This window comes from Petromyzon marinus, chromosome 14 (genome assembly GCF_048934315.1).
Source record: "Petromyzon marinus isolate PM22_M1 ecotype Great Lakes invasive population chromosome 14, UKy_Petmar_22M1.pri1.0, whole genome shotgun sequence".
NCBI lineage: Eukaryota > Metazoa > Chordata > Hyperoartia > Petromyzontiformes > Petromyzontidae > Petromyzon > Petromyzon marinus.
In genome coordinates, this window is record NC_133680.1 from 4,726,263 (window position 1) to 4,743,179 (window position 16,917).

A 16,917-nucleotide genomic window follows, 5' to 3' on the forward strand; every position below is an offset into this window, starting at 1 on the left:
GCATTGGGGGGGGGCGGCGGGGGGGGGGCAGGGAGAGAATGATAAAATAATTGTCAGTAGGGAGACGAACTTGGCATTCAAGGTGAGCGAGTGTTTAGAGGGACGTGGTGTGGTAGTGGCTCGGAGGGGTGGGCGGTCGTGCGGGCAGGCGGGCGGGCGGGCGGGCTCGGGCGGGCTCGGGCGGGCGTGAGCGGTGCACGGGGCGTGCGGAAGGGGAAGGCGGGCAGGTGTTGATCGTCGTGGCGTCTCCTTGGCGAGCGCTCTCCAGCGTCCCGAGCGAGGGGCTCTCCAGCGTCTCGAGCGAGGGGGCTTCGGCGTGCGTCCAGCGGGCTCCGTCGCGACAGCGTTCTCGGCCTCCGGGGCGTGGTGGGGGAAAAAAAAAAAAGTACTCGTCTCTCTTCCCAGCATGCCTCTGTGCTAAATCGGGTAAATTTTTTTCTGTTATAATTACTTTCATCCCTATCCATGCGAATGTGAAAGCCATCCCTTTCTCTGCGCGTGTGCGCGCGCGTGTAGATACGTGGCTGTAGGAGCAAGTGCTGTTCGCGAGAACCTGCATGGTGCTCGCTGACAGCACTTGCTCCTGCAGTCTGTTAGGGCTATACGGGGTGTCTCTGCCTTTGTAGATGCATGTATAGAAGATTTTGATCGTTCCACGTGTGCGTGTGAATTACCGGCGTGCGCGCGTGTGTGTGCTGCTGAGCTGAGCGGATACTTCTCCGATTTAAAAACATCAGTTTGCTGTGGGGTTATTGGAAAGAGGAATGCGAAAGTGCTTAACCTCGTTGAACCCCTTATTAACAAGAGCACCGGGCTCTAGCAAACGGTTAATGTGATTTTGACAATCAACTTCCGTGCCGCAACCGAAGCCTGCGACACTTTTCCGTCTCTTCTTAGGAGCACAACCCAAGGGCGGCTTTCCCCCAGCCGAGGCAAATGCAGAAAGTTCTAGATCACCTACGTGACTTTACCGAATAGAACCAAAGAGTATAAATGCAGGAAGTGTTTTGTAAATGAGTGAGGCGGCTGTTTTTGTGGGCTTCGGTGTTTCGAGGCCACCGTTGAAGGCAAAAGTGTTCCGGAGCAGCGCTGCTGCTTTTCCCGCCGTATCGAAAATCTTCTGTCGGAACGTCGGTTTCCCGTGCAGGGAGATTGTCTTAAAAAAAAATAAGTTATTAAACTGCGAAGCTTATCACGGCACGCGAACTTTCATTCGGAGAAAATAGAATGCCACGAAGTATTTTGCTCCTAAATTTCGTGGCAAAAGAAATAATGATAGCTATACATTCATTGCGGAATCAATGAAGTGAAAGTTCCACGCGAGTGTCGCGTGCAGTCAGTTCATTAATACATTAAAATGTGAAGTTTAAACTATTCACATTATGACAGTTCGCGTACACAACTTGATGGTTTAGAATGTTATTTTGAAAAACACAGGGTGGGGAAGAAGAGCAACTATTGTGGAATTTTGAATGGACGCATCCCGACCGGCACATACATTTGTCTTATTTTCTTTTCACTGTTGATTTCCCCCCTCCCCTACCCCCCCCCCACCAGCACGCTTCTCCGTCTCTCTCCCTTTTCCTAAATGACTGAAAGATAATTAATAGGCTGCTCCGTCAGTTTCAAGGGAACAGAGGCATGATTGGGTGAGTGGTGGGAAGGCTGGCGAATGGAGAGTGGCGTGGTGGGGAGGGGGTGTGGAGTTGGGTGAGGGAGAGGTGTGGTGGTGGGGGTCGATAATAATACAATCGAGAGGAGACCAGAAGCAACCTCCCTCCTTTCGGCTGTGCATGAATATTACCGGCCATTTCATCATCAGTTTCCCTCGCCACGACAGCAGGCCGTTATTTCATAATTAATACGCCTGCAGAGTAATGAGCTCCCGTCATTAGTGGAGTGGCAGGATTTGCTTGGACGTGGGGGCATTTTTTTTACCCCTCCTTCTTCATCTCTTCTTCCCTCTCTCCCTCTCCGTCCCTTTCACTCCGCTGTGCTTCAAGTAATTTACACAGTGCCCCACGCTCTCCTCTCTCTCTCTCTCCCGTAATGGAACTACAGCGCGATAAAAATTAAACACTTTCGTATTTCAAATCTCACACTGTTAAAGATCTTGGCCGTAATGCATTGTTTTAATTCTGAGTCTCCCTGGAAGCGCATCCGTGGCTTTGTGTTTTCTCTTTGGTTGGTGTCCTTTTTGTTTAGTGGTTATCGGTGGGGGGCCCGGGGGGGGGGGGTGACGATGGACCGCCGCCCACCCTCTTTTTTTTTTACAAAATCACGCATTTCCTTTATTACTATTATTAATTTCAATTTTTTTTTTGCCCGGCGTCTTTAATTACAAAGCCGGCACAATTAGCTTTGTTAATTAAGAAAATTATTTGTTTCATACAAGAGGTGCCGCCACTTAGATATGCTAATTGCGGCGTAATTCGAATGAGAGCCCAGCTGACGAAGCCATTACGCTGCGCCGTGAGTGATGGCCCAGCACCGGCGGCGCGCTCCCATTTGCATACGGCGCGGGCTCGGGCGGCGGTAAATTAAACCCCATAATCATCTCTGCCTCTTCTCCTCTCGCCGCTCGTTTAAACGGAAATTATTTCATGTTTGCTGGAGTAGCCTTAATTGGTAGCAAAGGCGCCGCACGACGCCTTGTGTGTGTGTGTGTGAAGGAAGCTGACGAATACTCACGGAAACAAACAGAATTTTTGAATCCAGATTTTTTTTTGCCCACCCTCTCCCTCGGCCCCCCCCCCACCCACCCACCACCATCATCAGCCCGAACCGACGATTCTGTATGGTTAATGTATTTATTTATTTACCCATGATTGTAAATGAACTGCCTTTGCCATTAAATTCATTAATTCTGCATAAGTAAGTGGTGCGGCGCTTGATTTTGATGGCCAGGTTGGGGCGGGGGGGGCGCGCAGACAAAGGGGAACGAGGATGGCGCGCGGGGCGTGCGATGCTCCGACTGCTGGCACGAGGAATATCATTCCGAGGCATTGCTCCAAATTAACGCCGTGTCGGGAGGTGTTAGATTGGCATTGCAAGGAAGGGGCCCAGTGTAGCCATTACGGCGACAATTTGAGCTATCATCGTGGCACAAAAAAAAATGCCGCGTACAAAATTGAGACACGTAAAGGACGGGCGTTTGTTTTCTGAATTTTATTGTGCTATTATTTTACGGTTTGTGATTCATATATTTGCAGCTGCAGCATTTGGGTGCGTGGTTTATATGTGTGTACGGGCAAATGTACGAGCGCGTGCATTATTTGGTTCGCTTACACGTTCAAGTAGTCCTCACATTGCATCGCGAACGCCGCACGTGATTTATTTGGCAACAAACAGCAGCGAATTGACCTTGAGAGCTTTACACTTGAGTAAAAAAAGAAATGCGATTTATATATATGACAAAAAAACATTTAAACAAAAATGCGTTCTGAAAATACCGAAATGCGCGTCGGAATTTTGGGGAAAAAATTATAATTAAAATTTTGCACCAACGCAAATTTTTAGTTACCTGATAAAAACGAGGTGTGTATGAGTGTGTGTGGGGTAGGTGTGAGTGTAACGTTGCTCTCTTATTTTTTAAATCATAAATTAAATTTTCTTTTGACAATTGTGCGGACAAAATAGTTGTTTGTAAAAAGAAAATGCAGCGACAAATATAATTTTTGGGTTTTTTTTATAGCGCGTTGTAAAAGGCAATCGGAGGCGAGCTTTGGCCAATCACTCTTTAAAGAGTCCATTTTACTTCTAGCTAATAATCAAAGCAGCATTACCAATTACATCACAGTTCATTAATTAAGCGCTTAAATGTAAAACTGTCCGGCCAATTTTTTTCCCAGTCGACAATTTAATGCAGGTTGTTAAAACGAGCTCTCTCCCCCCCCCCTTTTCAACTGAAATCCCATTTTCGGCACTTGCATGCGAGCGATATCAGCCATTTGAAGTGCGCGCTTCCGCTAATGAAGGACACTCGCCAGGGCCTAAACGGCGTGCTTTAATAAGGCTGATCTTTACCTTTTTTGCCTGCTGGAAATTGCACAATATCAAAGTGGACTTCCCACGCGCGTAGCGGTTCCCCGAGAAGTTCCCCCCCCTGCCCCCCACCCTGCCCCCCACCCTGCCCCCCACCCTGCCCCCCACCCTGCCCCCCACCCTGCCCCCCACCCTGCCCCCCACCCTGCCCCCCACCCTGCCCCCCCCTAACAATAGCGGGTCACGGCGTGACGCTCGCTCTGGGTCCCGCCGCGCCGCTCGTCGCCGTCTCTACCCCGCGCGCTCGCGCAAAATAGCAGTTAATTCTGCTTAGGGCTGAATGCTAATTAGATAGCAAATTAATTACACTTTCAGACAGCTTAAAGGCTTTTTGCATCATTGGGCAAATTACGGGCTGTTGACTAATCAGCGTTGTAGTGTGTTTGTCGCCAAATGTTTTCAGATTTTTTTTCTTTTATTTTTTTTCCTCCCAAACAAGCCGTACTTATGTGTGGGAGTTCAGTGGAATCACAATAATAATAATAAAAGAGCTTATAAACAGTTTTTTTGTAAAAATTTAAACAGCTGTGCAGTGTTATCAAAGAGACTCGTTTAATAATGAAAATAATGGTTTATGTTGTTGGAATAAAATTACGACGAGTTTTACATTTGTCACGAGCCGCGATTAGCATCGAGCCTGATTTATAAAGATGTGCACGCAGTAAATAAAACTTGTAAAAGGCTTATACAAAATTTATGCAACGCTTATTATTTCTTAAGTTGTTTTAAATGAGACACAATTAAATAAATTCACGTTTTTTTCCGTATTTTTAGCATCAGTATTATTGCTCACGTGAGGCGCTCTGCGCAATAAATAACGTCGCTTAATTGAAACGCTTTTTTTTCCCCCCCTTTCTCTCTTTCCGGAATTGCACGGCGGCGGCTGTGGTGGCTGCGTTGCCGTTGTCTCAACTGGATTGGAGGAAAGATAATTCGCGAGACATTCGCCACGTAAGTGGCTCCCCACCCCCCCCCGATCCCGGCAACGTCGAAGTGGCAAGACGATCCGAACGCCCGAAACCTCCCTCGATTGATAGTCTCCCCCCCCCACCGCCCACATTACGCGAGTTAAAATAACTTAATTTGCACGCGGGTCAATTTGATCACGAAGTAAGCCTGAAATATAGACGCGGACTTCGCCGGCCGTAAAGAAAATAAAAGCCGAGGTAATATCACGGCGCCTCCTGTATGTACTGCCGAGCCTCTCAAAAAGGTAGGAGTAAGTAATTTTTTTTTCAGGGGAAATGCACTATTTTTCTTCTTGACCGATTTGCCTCCGTAGTGGCCTAATTGGGTCCATTCATCTTGTCGGAGAAGCTCCGTGCGTCTCGCGCGGGTCCCCGACGGGAGGCGGGTTGGGGACTAATATTCGGCCTTATTTACCAATTCATTAAGCGCCACTGATGCGCGACTAGTGAGGGGGAACGGTGACATAAATCAACGGCCGGGGAAAGGGAAAAAAAAACCGAACGTCTCGTAATAACCGGCAGGGAGGGAGAGCAGAGGATGAGCACCGGTGGATGGCTCGGTGTTGCAGAGAGATGCACTTGAGGAGATGATGGCAGCAAGGGGGGGGGGGGTGGGGGTTCAGGCGGGGGCAGGCGGGGGCAGCAGCGGAAAGAGCAACAGGCCCGGGATGCGATGGGGAAGGGATGCCCCCTCCGCGCGTCGTGTTTAGCGAATGCCTTGTTGTCATTTGTTCTCGACGGCAAAACACTGTGGCATGTGTCAAGTCAAAAGAACGAAGAGTGGAAGGGGAGGGGGAAATGTAAAAAAAACGCTGTACGCGCGCCTTACCGCATTCCCTAGGGCTGATGTTGCAGCTGCCCTTTTCGTCCACAAAACATCAACCAAGATTAGATATTTATTTATTTATTTATTTTTAGAATCTCTTTCTTTGTCTTTCGCCTCTGAAAAACCTTCCATTAAAATACCTCACTTGAAGGCATTCTGTTGTTTTGATTTAAGCCACCGAAGTGCTCTCTATGATGCCATGCGTAAATAAGCCGCACACGAAATCCGAGTTTTATTTTTTGCGCACGCGTTTGCGGGCGGGTGCGTTGGCGCTTGTGCGATGCCGTAACGAAGGAACACTTTATTTAAAAGCGGAGCCCCCCTCCCCCGCCCTCCCCCCCGGGCTACCCCCCCCCCCGGCCCCCCCACATGGTCCTCGTAAGGCGAGGAAGCTGCGCTGCCGACGCGTCTCGATCAGGTTTCCGGCGGCGAGCGTTCTCACCCGACCGGGGACGGCGGCGACCGCGCTTTGGCGATTTAACTTTGCGGCGTCGACTCGACCCGGCGGAATTAAATATACGCATTCTTCATCCTCGTGCTTGTTATCCGTTTGAAAATTACATACTTTGCAAAGAAACGGCATGTGCGCGCACGCCGAGTGTATATGGGAGCGCCGGTCACATTTTTTGACGGCGGAAGTGTCACATCGGCCGAATGCTCATTTTTTTTTTACGCTGACCTTTATGTGCGAAATGTGGGATATTTCAGTGCGCTCATGGCAGATGCGACTTGAAAAGTAAAACCGTAAGTCTGTGTTTATATTTGATTATGCACCCCTTGCTAATTTAGAGATGGGTATATATTCCAATTGCCCATTAAATGCTCGCGGTTGTGTCCGGAGGCCAGCAAATCACGACCGGCGATATGGTGATACAGCTGAGTTGTGTGCATGTTCAACTTCTTTGGCACCGTACGTAGCCAGCTGTGCTTGTCCGAGGTGCCGGTTGAGTATCAGCAGGGGGAATTTTCCCACTTCCTTCAGACTTAAGCTGCAGAGAGAGCACATGTCTGGCATCGGGGTGGAGTGCTTCAAGAGGGCATCTACGCGCGTACGCGAGTCTACTTCATTTTTTTCGAATGGCAATAATTAGCAAGGGTTCATTTCAGCAGGGTCTGGGTCAGTAGCCCCGATGATGTTTCCACATCCGGTGCACACCACATACAGTTTACCCCTCGCTAAGGCTGTTGACGACTGCTGGTCACGCGTTCCACCTTCTCCGGGCTGCCAGCGACCCGGAAAAAATCTCGGTGAGAAATTAAGCCCGGATAATGAAGCTTGCTTCTCGTTCTGATCATCTGAAGCCCAAGATGAGGCCTGCACGGGGCATTAATGTAGCCTTGCTTAGGCATAGGGAGGTGGCTGCCTGTGTTAACCCGACGAATAAAAACGGGCTACGTGGGGGCCTTGGCCAGCCACATGTGGTGACAGACTTCAGACCAAAAGCTGCTAATTTATGACCGGAGGTAAAGCGTCTTGCTCTTTATCACCTTCTCCCACTCCTCCTCGGCCCTATTCTGGAGTAGCAGGTTTATTTATATATTTATTATATCTCTCTCCCCCCCCCACCCACCACCACACCATCTCCACCTATGTGTACAGAAAAAAAAACTGTGTTTAATGCCACGACTGCAGTTGTGTTGTTACTTTAATTGGAAGTCCTACGCTAACGATAGCACGTGATGCGTCTCTTATCGGAGACAGGCCCGCTCTGCCTTCGCTTGCCGCTAATTACGTCTCTTCCCCCCCACCGCTGGTGGTAGTCCCGCCACCGCTGCCACCACCACCACCACCACCGCCACCACCACCACCGCCACCACCAGTGCCTTAATGCTTACCCGGGATGACGGGCCCGGCCGCATGTTTAAACAAAAATAACAGATAGCTCGGGAAGCCTTTTCAACGCTCGTCCCGACACTAATACGCACGTACGTCCAGAGCGATAAATTATGCATTGTGCCGGCCAGGGCCTTTCTGCCGGGCAGGGAGGCATGGGCGCACATCGCCGCGTTATTGTCGCACAAGAGACAAATGGAATTGAGGGGAGGGCCGAGTTACAATGAGCGATCGGAATCTCTTAATGGCGTGCTGAAGTTGTGGATTGGAAATGACCGAAGTCTTAATAGAATTTGGATGCGATTTTGACGCTGAGTCTGTGTTTGTGACTCAGTGATCTTGGCATTTGGAATTAAATTAGACAACGGAAAAGGACAGGTGAAAAATGGACCGGGAGGCAGGGAAATTATGTATTGCTCGTGCGCAGGGTGGTCAAACATTCGCGAGATTTTGGATATTGAATTACTCACTTGCACGAACGGCTTATGTGCAAATTTCCATGACATGTCTTAGATTGGTGGCCATTAGCAACCAACTGCAGTTAGTGTGGGGTCTCCTCCTGTAGGTCGACTCAGCCTAAACTGAGCGCCCGCTGCACTGTGCTGAGCGTGTGCATGATATTGGCTCCTTCCACACCCCTGCTCTCTGCTGCCCTGAATAGCTGCTTGCTAACAGCACTCTCCCACCCATTATATGCACAAGTATATTTATACACATTTAACTCGCTAAACTGAACTATTTTTATTTGACCAGCTAAGGCCCACTGAGCTATGTAGCTCGTTTTAAGAAGCGACGTGGCCACAAATGAAAGCTCATCGAAGTGGCTCGTCACATGGAAATGTAGCGCAGCTAAATATTCTAGACGCACACGTCGATTCTAAATGTGGAGGAAAAATCCACCCGACCACGGGGAGAGAGTGCTTCCTCCACCTATACAGGCGTCAGGGTTGGGATCGAACCCACAACCTCCTCCTGTATACCAGGCGAGGTAGTTAACATGTCAGTATTCACCTACACAGGTGCGTGTGGAGGTTTTGTGATTTGGGAGGGAGGGAAAGCACGAGGTCACGGTAACGATACGTCACCTTAACACAACTTGACTCATTAATCGATTGCGGGGTTACGGGCGTTTAATGATTTATTTATGTTGCCGTTCACTTCCCCCCCCCCCCCCCCCCCCCGTTTAACAATTCCGCAAGCCGACGGTCGTCTCCCATCCCTGTAGCGGATTGTCGCGGCTTTGTCTGCACGCGGCGTGTGTTCGTGGTACTTAGCGGGCAGAGCGGTGGGGATGAGCGTGCGTGCCTGCAGTTAGATTTCGACGGAGGGCACACGCTCCCCGCAGCGTTGATAGGAATCGTTGAGCTCGGTTTCCTCCTTTGTGATCATCGTCACCGTATTCGCGTCTCCACACGTGTCATCTTTTCCAATCCTACACCTGTATCATCATCATCATCATTGTCGTCGTCATCAATATCATTGTCATCATCTTCATCATCGTCTGTTTAATACACACCTATATATGCATTCCATCATCATCATATACTTATTCTAATAATTGCAATCAATAATCATCAATGTTAATGTAACCATCATCTAGATTATATACTCCTACGCATGCATCGTCATCATCATCATGAATTTATACATTGCTTTTTCATTGGGGTTGATATTGATGCGTCGATTTGTCGATTAAAATCAATTCTTTCGCCAAACACGGCATCACATCATCTGCGTGTAATTGATTTTGCACGGAGTATGCAACTCATATGCCAGTGGCATTGCTCGTGTTGCATTTAGGCTAATGTAGTGGCAAATGAAACTGTGACGCAGGGCGACATTGTCATACCTGTCAACTCATACGCTTTATCCCGTATTCTTGTACAGGGAAATTGAGTTTCCAGGTCCATACGGCGTACAGCCGTTTCAATACGGGCAAAATGTTTTGTCTATTTGTTGGTGTTTCTCCCTTGTGAGGGGACTTTGTAGGACGAACGTTGAGATTTATAAGGGCACGGGGTGACCAACAAGGTCTGAATTGGTGTGTAACAAGGTAGGGCACTGATAAGGGGCTGGCAGGTATGCGTTGTTTCAGAAACACCACGAACGAGTTGGTAAAACCGAGACCAGAGGGAACTGACGCTTGAGTTGAATCGCGGCACCTTTTATCGTGACGATCCATCGAGTCGTCGGATGGCGGCGAATTGCGACGCGTCTGATGTGTATCAAGCGGTGGAGGAGCTATGAGATGGGCCGGTGCGCAGGTGCCCGTGCGGAACGTTGCGTCGCGGGGGTTGTGAGTGACGTCGACAGTTTTGGGCGTGGGGCGGTGGGGGGAGGGAGGCCTTCATCCAGCAGCGGATTGTGTGAAGGGCAACAGCCTTGGGTGCTGCACCCAGCGAGTTCCTCTCTGTTTTAGTTGTCGCGATGTGAATGTGGGGTTTATGTTCGGGTCATCCGTAAAGCCCCAAGTGTTTTTTTTCCTCTTCTCGTTCCTTCTGGTTTACTAACACTGAGATAGATAAACAGATCAGAGCACAGAGCAAGCCTCGGACTTAGGGTATTTGTTAAGCTTTAAATGACTGTAGATTTTATAAACTAATTTTCTGGTAATATGCTGGGCACATGCAACACATGACCCTCCAAATTAGAAGTGCTTCGATGTGTGGATTTGTCGATTTAAATATCGATTCTAAAGCTCGTGGCCCATGCGACAAATCGCGCGTGTAAGAATCAACAATTTTCTATTCCGTACACGTTGTGTGAAATGGGTTCACGTCATCCTTGCAGCTCACAAGAGGCGCTACCATTCACCACAAATCTTAACAAAAGAATCGATCCTTGATTCGAGTCGATCATGGCCAATTCACTAATTACCATTTGGATGAATGATTGGCTCTCTTTTTAAAGCACTTGGTATTGTGCAACGTGTTATTTATATATACACGTATATATACACACACGAAACAACACATTCCTCGTTCATGATCGCAGTAGAAATTGGAGGTAGAACAGGAGTTTGGCGATTGTGAGAATGGGACTGTGAAGGCATCCTACCGGCATTGTGACATCGTCAAGTGGGAAGTGTTGCATGAAATGGGTCCCGTGTTACGTAGAAGATGCTTCCTCTTCCCTTTCGGGGGATGGTCATAATGTTCCAGGGAAGTGGGCTTGAGCGTGAAGCTGAGCCGAAGGTCCACATTTCTATACTTAACCACGGCAGTGGTCTGCTCACTGGACTTGCAATCCAGAGGTGGCCCGTTCGATTCGATCTCCTGGGGCGGCAGTTGAGACGATGGGGCAGGCTCTGTTTAAATTCTCCTCTGGCCGCGAATGGGGTGGTACCCTGCAGCCGGTCGATCGGCAGGTCCGCGTGTGGGTGTGTTGGTACTCCCACCTCTTCAGAGACATGTGGCGAGCGTGGAAGAGTAGGCGTCGGGGGAGGGGGGCGCTCCAAGAGCTCCCTCGGGCGAAAGTTATTTCGCTGGCAGTGGGGTGAGCTGGCATTTACTGAGCTGCGCCTTTGCCTCCGCTTCATTTCTCAAGACTTTCACACCACCAACCCAACCGAATGGAGTAAAAGCACGAAAGACTCGCCTTTTCCCGGCGTCGCATCCACACCCGTTCAACCGCTTCTGCCGGAGCTGCAAGTACAAGAGCAATTTAAACACATCCCGCGTGTCTGTGTGCTACATGTGGGTGGGGGGAAAAGATAGTTTGTTTCGTGAAATTTTTTTTTTCAACTCTAGTCCCCCCCCTGAACCCCCCACGTCGACCTTGGGACTCACCCGCTGATACTACTGCATCCCACAGTGAATTCAGCTCCTAATGCCAACGCCCCAGCCGGGTGTTCCTAGCACCCAGGGGGCTGGTCTCTGCTCAGAATCCACCTATCCGTTGCCGCATTTGGCCAAATTTCAGGGTGGCAGAAACAACAGGGTCGGGGTAATGGCTCGGGGTAATGGTACGCTATTGAAGGCGCCTCCTGCGCCTTAATTCTCGAGGCGAGGAAGCTGTAAGTTTGATGAAAGTTAAGTGTCTACTCTTAGGCCGCTACCGAGAGTGCTAGTTCATAGGTGCTTGGCATGAGTATTGTATAATTCCATAATCAAGTGTTAGCAAAGACACTCCAGCCAGCTACCGTGCGCACAATCATGCTATTACGTGCCATTATGCGGCTACCGTCGGCTGCGTGGAATATGCACCCGTGCGTGTAAAGCGCCCGCGGTAATTGCGTGTTGTTATTTGAACGCCCGCTCATTTCCTTTGCTTACTGCGGTCCGACGGTGCAGTTTAAAGTCCTGCCGCGTCCTGAACGTCTGAAGATTCCCTTCTGTTTTGATGCGACGCAAAGCCGAATCGTACCGCGTCACAAACACCGTAGACGTTCAAAAAAACATAACAAAGACACAGATCCCCCCGTATAGCCTTGAGTGACTGGAGGAGCAAGTGCTGTTAGCGAGCACCTATGAAGGCCGGAACGGCACACGAGGGGGTGGGTGGCCAGCACCACGCCCGGCCGCCTTTGTCTCCCGAGTGGCGATGTTTACACACCGCACCGGGTACTCATTTGAGGCTGTATCGACCTAGGGGAGGCCCAGGACCGGTTCAGATAATCGTCATCGGTGTAGGCTGTGAGTGGGAATCGAACCTGTGGCCACCGGATTCGTAGCGCAGCGCCGCTAACAGCTACACTACCGCGCATCGCGCACGCAGATTGAATGCACGTGTAACGCGATAGGCGCTGACGCTTAAGCGACGCGTCTCTGAAGGAACCGGAGCGTGAGGGTATCGGTCCCCTCTCGCCGTCGTTGGTTAGCGCGACGTGGCGGTGGCGGTGGCGGCAGCGGCGATCCTTCGCCGGGGGCCTCCGGGTTTGGCCCGCTGCGGCTTTAAGCGCTGCGATCACGACAACGGGAGGACGTCATCTGCCACCACTGTTCACGGGCCGCGCCCGCGCTCCCGCCTGGCTGATGAGGCCAGAGCTAAGAGGTCAGAAAGTTTGTCGCGCGTTCGAGCCGCGCGCCGTCGGTTTTCATGGTTACGGCGGTGGCTGCAGCTTTTTGATGTTGTTGTTGTTGGTTGTGTCAAATTGAAAGCCTGGGAAATGGGGAAGGGGGGCACGCGGGGTTGCGCCGTCTTCTGACTGTAACGCCTAAGTGACTTCTATTCAATATAAACACAGTCGGGTACAGTTATACAAATCTTGGCTGATCAAACACAGGCTTAAAGAATATAATCTTGTTGATTCCTTTTCACCGCGCGCCAAAGAATACCGGACGACGGACTGTTAAATAACGGTCGGCTCGTTCGCTCGCTCGCTTGTGCCTCCACCAAGATGCGTGTGTATCTCGGGCAGGTAAAACACCAATGGAAACTTTCGCGAGCCTTCACCTCCTCCTCGTACTGACAGAGGTTTTTATTTTGTTCAGGCTATCCAGCCCTGTCTCTCCGCTGCGGGAGAATTTTTTTTGCATCCTCCGCTCGCGTTGCTTGGACTCTCAAGGGTTGAGACAAATTAAGTGCAAACATCAATTGTGTGGTCACGTTGCTCCTCCTGTAAACCCATCATTGGTCTCTGCGTGAAGAACTGCACAACGCAATGCTCTCCGGATGAGGCAAAACTGGAATATTCAATTAAACTTTTTATTTGTTTTTTATCAGGTAAGGCCCACTGAGCTGTATAGCTATTTTTCAGAAGCGACCTGGCTATCACAAATGATAGCTCAACGAAGTTGCTTATCACGTGACATTTTATGGCAGTCAAATACTCTAAACGCATCTTGACTCTAAATGTGGTGGGAAAAACCGGAGGACCTGGGGAAAAATCTTCGCGACCACGGGGGAGAGAGACATAAATAATCCAAACATCCAGGCGTCGGGTTTTGGATCGAACCCACGACCTCTTCCATACCAGGCGAGGGAGTTAACATCGCAATAAAGAGGTGTATAATGAGATTGCCGCTGTTAAGAATTCCCTTTTCTACGATCGTTGCGAGCGACGTTTCAATGGGGGCGTGGTGGGGCAGTGGTGAGCACGCTGCGCTATGAACCCGGCCACCAGAGTAAGATCCCTGGGCTAAGTTATCATCAGTGGTGAGTGAGATCTACACTGGCCCTTGCCCCTCCCCAAACCCCTCCCCACCTACTTCACCGATCCGCACTGACCAGTGTGGTGAAGTATGGTCAAGCGACCTCCGGGACCGACGTGGCATGAGGAAGCATTCATCCAGCAGTGGATTTGTGACGAATATGACAGGGGAAAATTATTCTGGTGATGCGATTATGGTTCTCAGTATGGCAGGGGGGCGTAGCTAATGCACCATATGGTTTAGAACAGTGCTATTGCTGCAGCGATTGAGCCGTCAACCCGGTGCAAACCGCGGCCCTGTGGCAGTCTTGCCACCATCACCACCACCAGCTTATCCCAACTGCCTATTACAGCCTGTTGCGGTCTGCACTGCACGTGGAAGGTGCGTGTCGCAGTAACTGATTCCACTCTAATTGAAGCGCATTACAACATGGCCGTACTCTCCGTGCGGGCATTGGCAGAGCAGCGCAACGTTGTTCGGCTATCGAATCGCGCGTGTATGGGTGATCGATAACCGATCTGTACCTTCTACGTTATTGGGTTTTCGTGACCCCTGTAGCTGGTGGAGGGCGCCACATTCAGTGCAGTGTCAAAGGGCATTTCAAGATTGCTCGCACGCCCTTCAAGATACTCACGGACTCGCCCCTGCCTACCTCTCCCATCTCAATACGCTCCACTTCCCTCCACAAACCAAAACTAAACTATTTTTTTTATTTTACCACGTAAGGCCCCCCTGAGCTCTATAGCTGTTTCAAAAGAAACCCGGTCACAAATGATAGCTCAACGAAGTGGCTTTTCACGTGGAAATTTATAGCAGCCAAATACTCTAAACGCGTGTTGATTCTAAAGGTGGAGAGAAAACCCCAAGAACCCAGAGAAATATCCATGGGATCACGGGGAGAGAGACACGCACACTCCAAATATACAGCAGTCGTCAGGGTCGGGATTGAACCCACGACCTCCTGCATACCAAGCGAGGTAGTTAACTTATCGCCAACCAATACTTTCTTTCGAGCCCCCAATCATCCTTTGCTCAATGGGAGGTTGTTCGTTCTCCTCTGCTGTCTCTATAGACTGGACTCCCCCCCACGACCTCCCAGACGTCCGTGCTGTAGATCCATGCCCTTGTTCAAGACGACGTTTCAAGGTCTCCCTTTAACCCTCACTACCCATGACTGGCTCGCCTCTTGTCTGTAACATGAATATACCCGCTGTGTCTCTACACCGCTTCTGTACAGGTGCAGTCACATTTAAAGGTTAAGTGCATCCAAATATCATTGTATTGTGTACAATTTGTTGAAGTAAATAGTGATCATTAATTTGATCGGTTGGGTGGGGGGAAGGGGGGCTGTGGGGCGGCAGAACAGGTGAATGGTTTAACACTCCGAGTGGGTATTTAACAACTCGTTTATTAAAACCGTTTCTTACGCTCAGAATACAAACAGTCAATTCTCACGTGCGAGAATCGATAGTTTTATTTTATCGCACGCACGCGTGTATGTGTGTGTAATCAGTTCACGGAAACCCTACAGCCTCCCGAAGGGATATTCTACAGCAATTCCCCGCCATCCGCAATCGAGATTCTACGCCCAACGCTGCGGCGTCCGATAGCTCCTTGAATCGTCACTCGGGGATCGTGACGATTCATCGAGCACCTCGGGGTGGAGGGGGAAGTTGAATTGTCAAGCTCAAGCGTCTATCCGACGGTGGTGCGGGTGCTGGCGTGGCGATGTCAATCCACCCGGGACTGACATGGGTACGAAATATGCTCGGAGGCTCTCCTCTGCTCAGAGTCTGAGCAGCTCCCTCGTTGCTCACAGTCGGAGCGATCGGCGAGCGTGTGTTGGTTTTGCAGCGAGAGATGGGGACGGAGGAAGTTGTCTGGGGTTGCAAGGGCATTGCCGCTTATGTATCTGTTTATTTTTTTTATTGTATGGATTTGTTGTGCTGTGATTGGTATTACATGTCCCATTGCGACCGGCGGAATCGTGTTGCGTTTTAGTTTATCGTTTGTAAAAAAAAAAAATGTAATCCGCCCGTGTGTTTTGCAAAGCGGACCCTGGTCACTTACGCCGACGCTCGACTCGTTAACGTCGCTGTGCATGCTGCGGCGGTGCCCGCTTCGTGAGTTTTAACCATTCGCTCGTACGCCTGCGTGTGCGCGCGTACGTTTGCGCAGCGCTGTCACGAAGCAGCACTTGCACCAAAAAGTCTGTTGAGCGTCTACGTGAAGGGGGGGGGGGGGTGTAATTTGTCTTTGCAGCTCTCTCGCTGTGTTTCTCTGCATTGTGGTAAAGTGCGCGTAAGGTTTTGCTGTAACGACGTACTGCCCCGGGGATAGTTTCACGTCACGTTGGTGGTTGTAATGGCTACATATCAGGGAAGCAAAGAGACAATCACACTGTACCGTATTCCCTCGTCGTTCGCGAGCTTGATATCCGCGAATCGTATCTGGAACTCCACACGACTACTGCATCGAGAGAGAGAGAATGTGATGCAAGCAAATTATGAGAGATACAGTTGCGAGATACGTTCATAATTATTTATAATACACGTTTTTTTAATTTACCAATTTTTTTCTTTGTTTGTGTTATGATCATTTCCATGTACTTTTAGCTTATTTACGGTATTTATTGAAGGCAATTCATTAAAACCGTTTACGTAGGCCAATATCGTTATCCGCGAAATTTGCTATTCACGAGCATCCAAGAAACGTATCCCACCCGTCACATGTCCACCTCGACCCATTCACCGGCCACTCCGAGTACTCGCGCGCGGCGTGACCATCATCCAACCCACCTTGCACAAATCAGCCCATCGTGTGCCGCAGCCCTGAGCGGGTTGGTCACGCGACGCACGCATGTGTTTCAGTCGAACTTCTTTTGCGCCGCACGTAGCCAAGCGTGCCACATCGGAGGCGCGACGCTGTGCGCTGCGCGCAAATTTGGGTTTCGAAGCTTCATGGCGGCTGTCGTACGCGCGCGACCGGCCACTTCGCTCGTGAAGCTCGTCGCAGGCAGCGAACTCGAGCGAGGCGTGGTGGACGGTGCCGGCGGTCGAGGAGAGTGGAGCTACCCAGTACCCGGCGGCGAAAACGATCGCCGAGACCAAATTCCTGCCCCGCGCTCGTCGCACCGAAGGACGAGCTCTGCGT

The 16,917-nt window shown here is 50.1% G+C and overlaps 1 protein-coding gene across 1 annotated transcript in view; it reads left to right on the top strand.

Annotated features, from left to right (window-relative positions):
• The first annotated feature begins 201 nt into the window (after positions 1-201).
• The window catches only part of LOC116942402 (forkhead box protein P2), a 188,160-nt gene continuing 171,444 nt past the window's right edge, over positions 202-16,917 (top strand). Inside the window, exon 1 of the mRNA XM_032954289.2 lies at positions 202-426. The gene's annotated coding sequence lies outside the window, so the exon portion shown is untranslated. The remainder of the gene's footprint in view (positions 427-16,917) is intronic.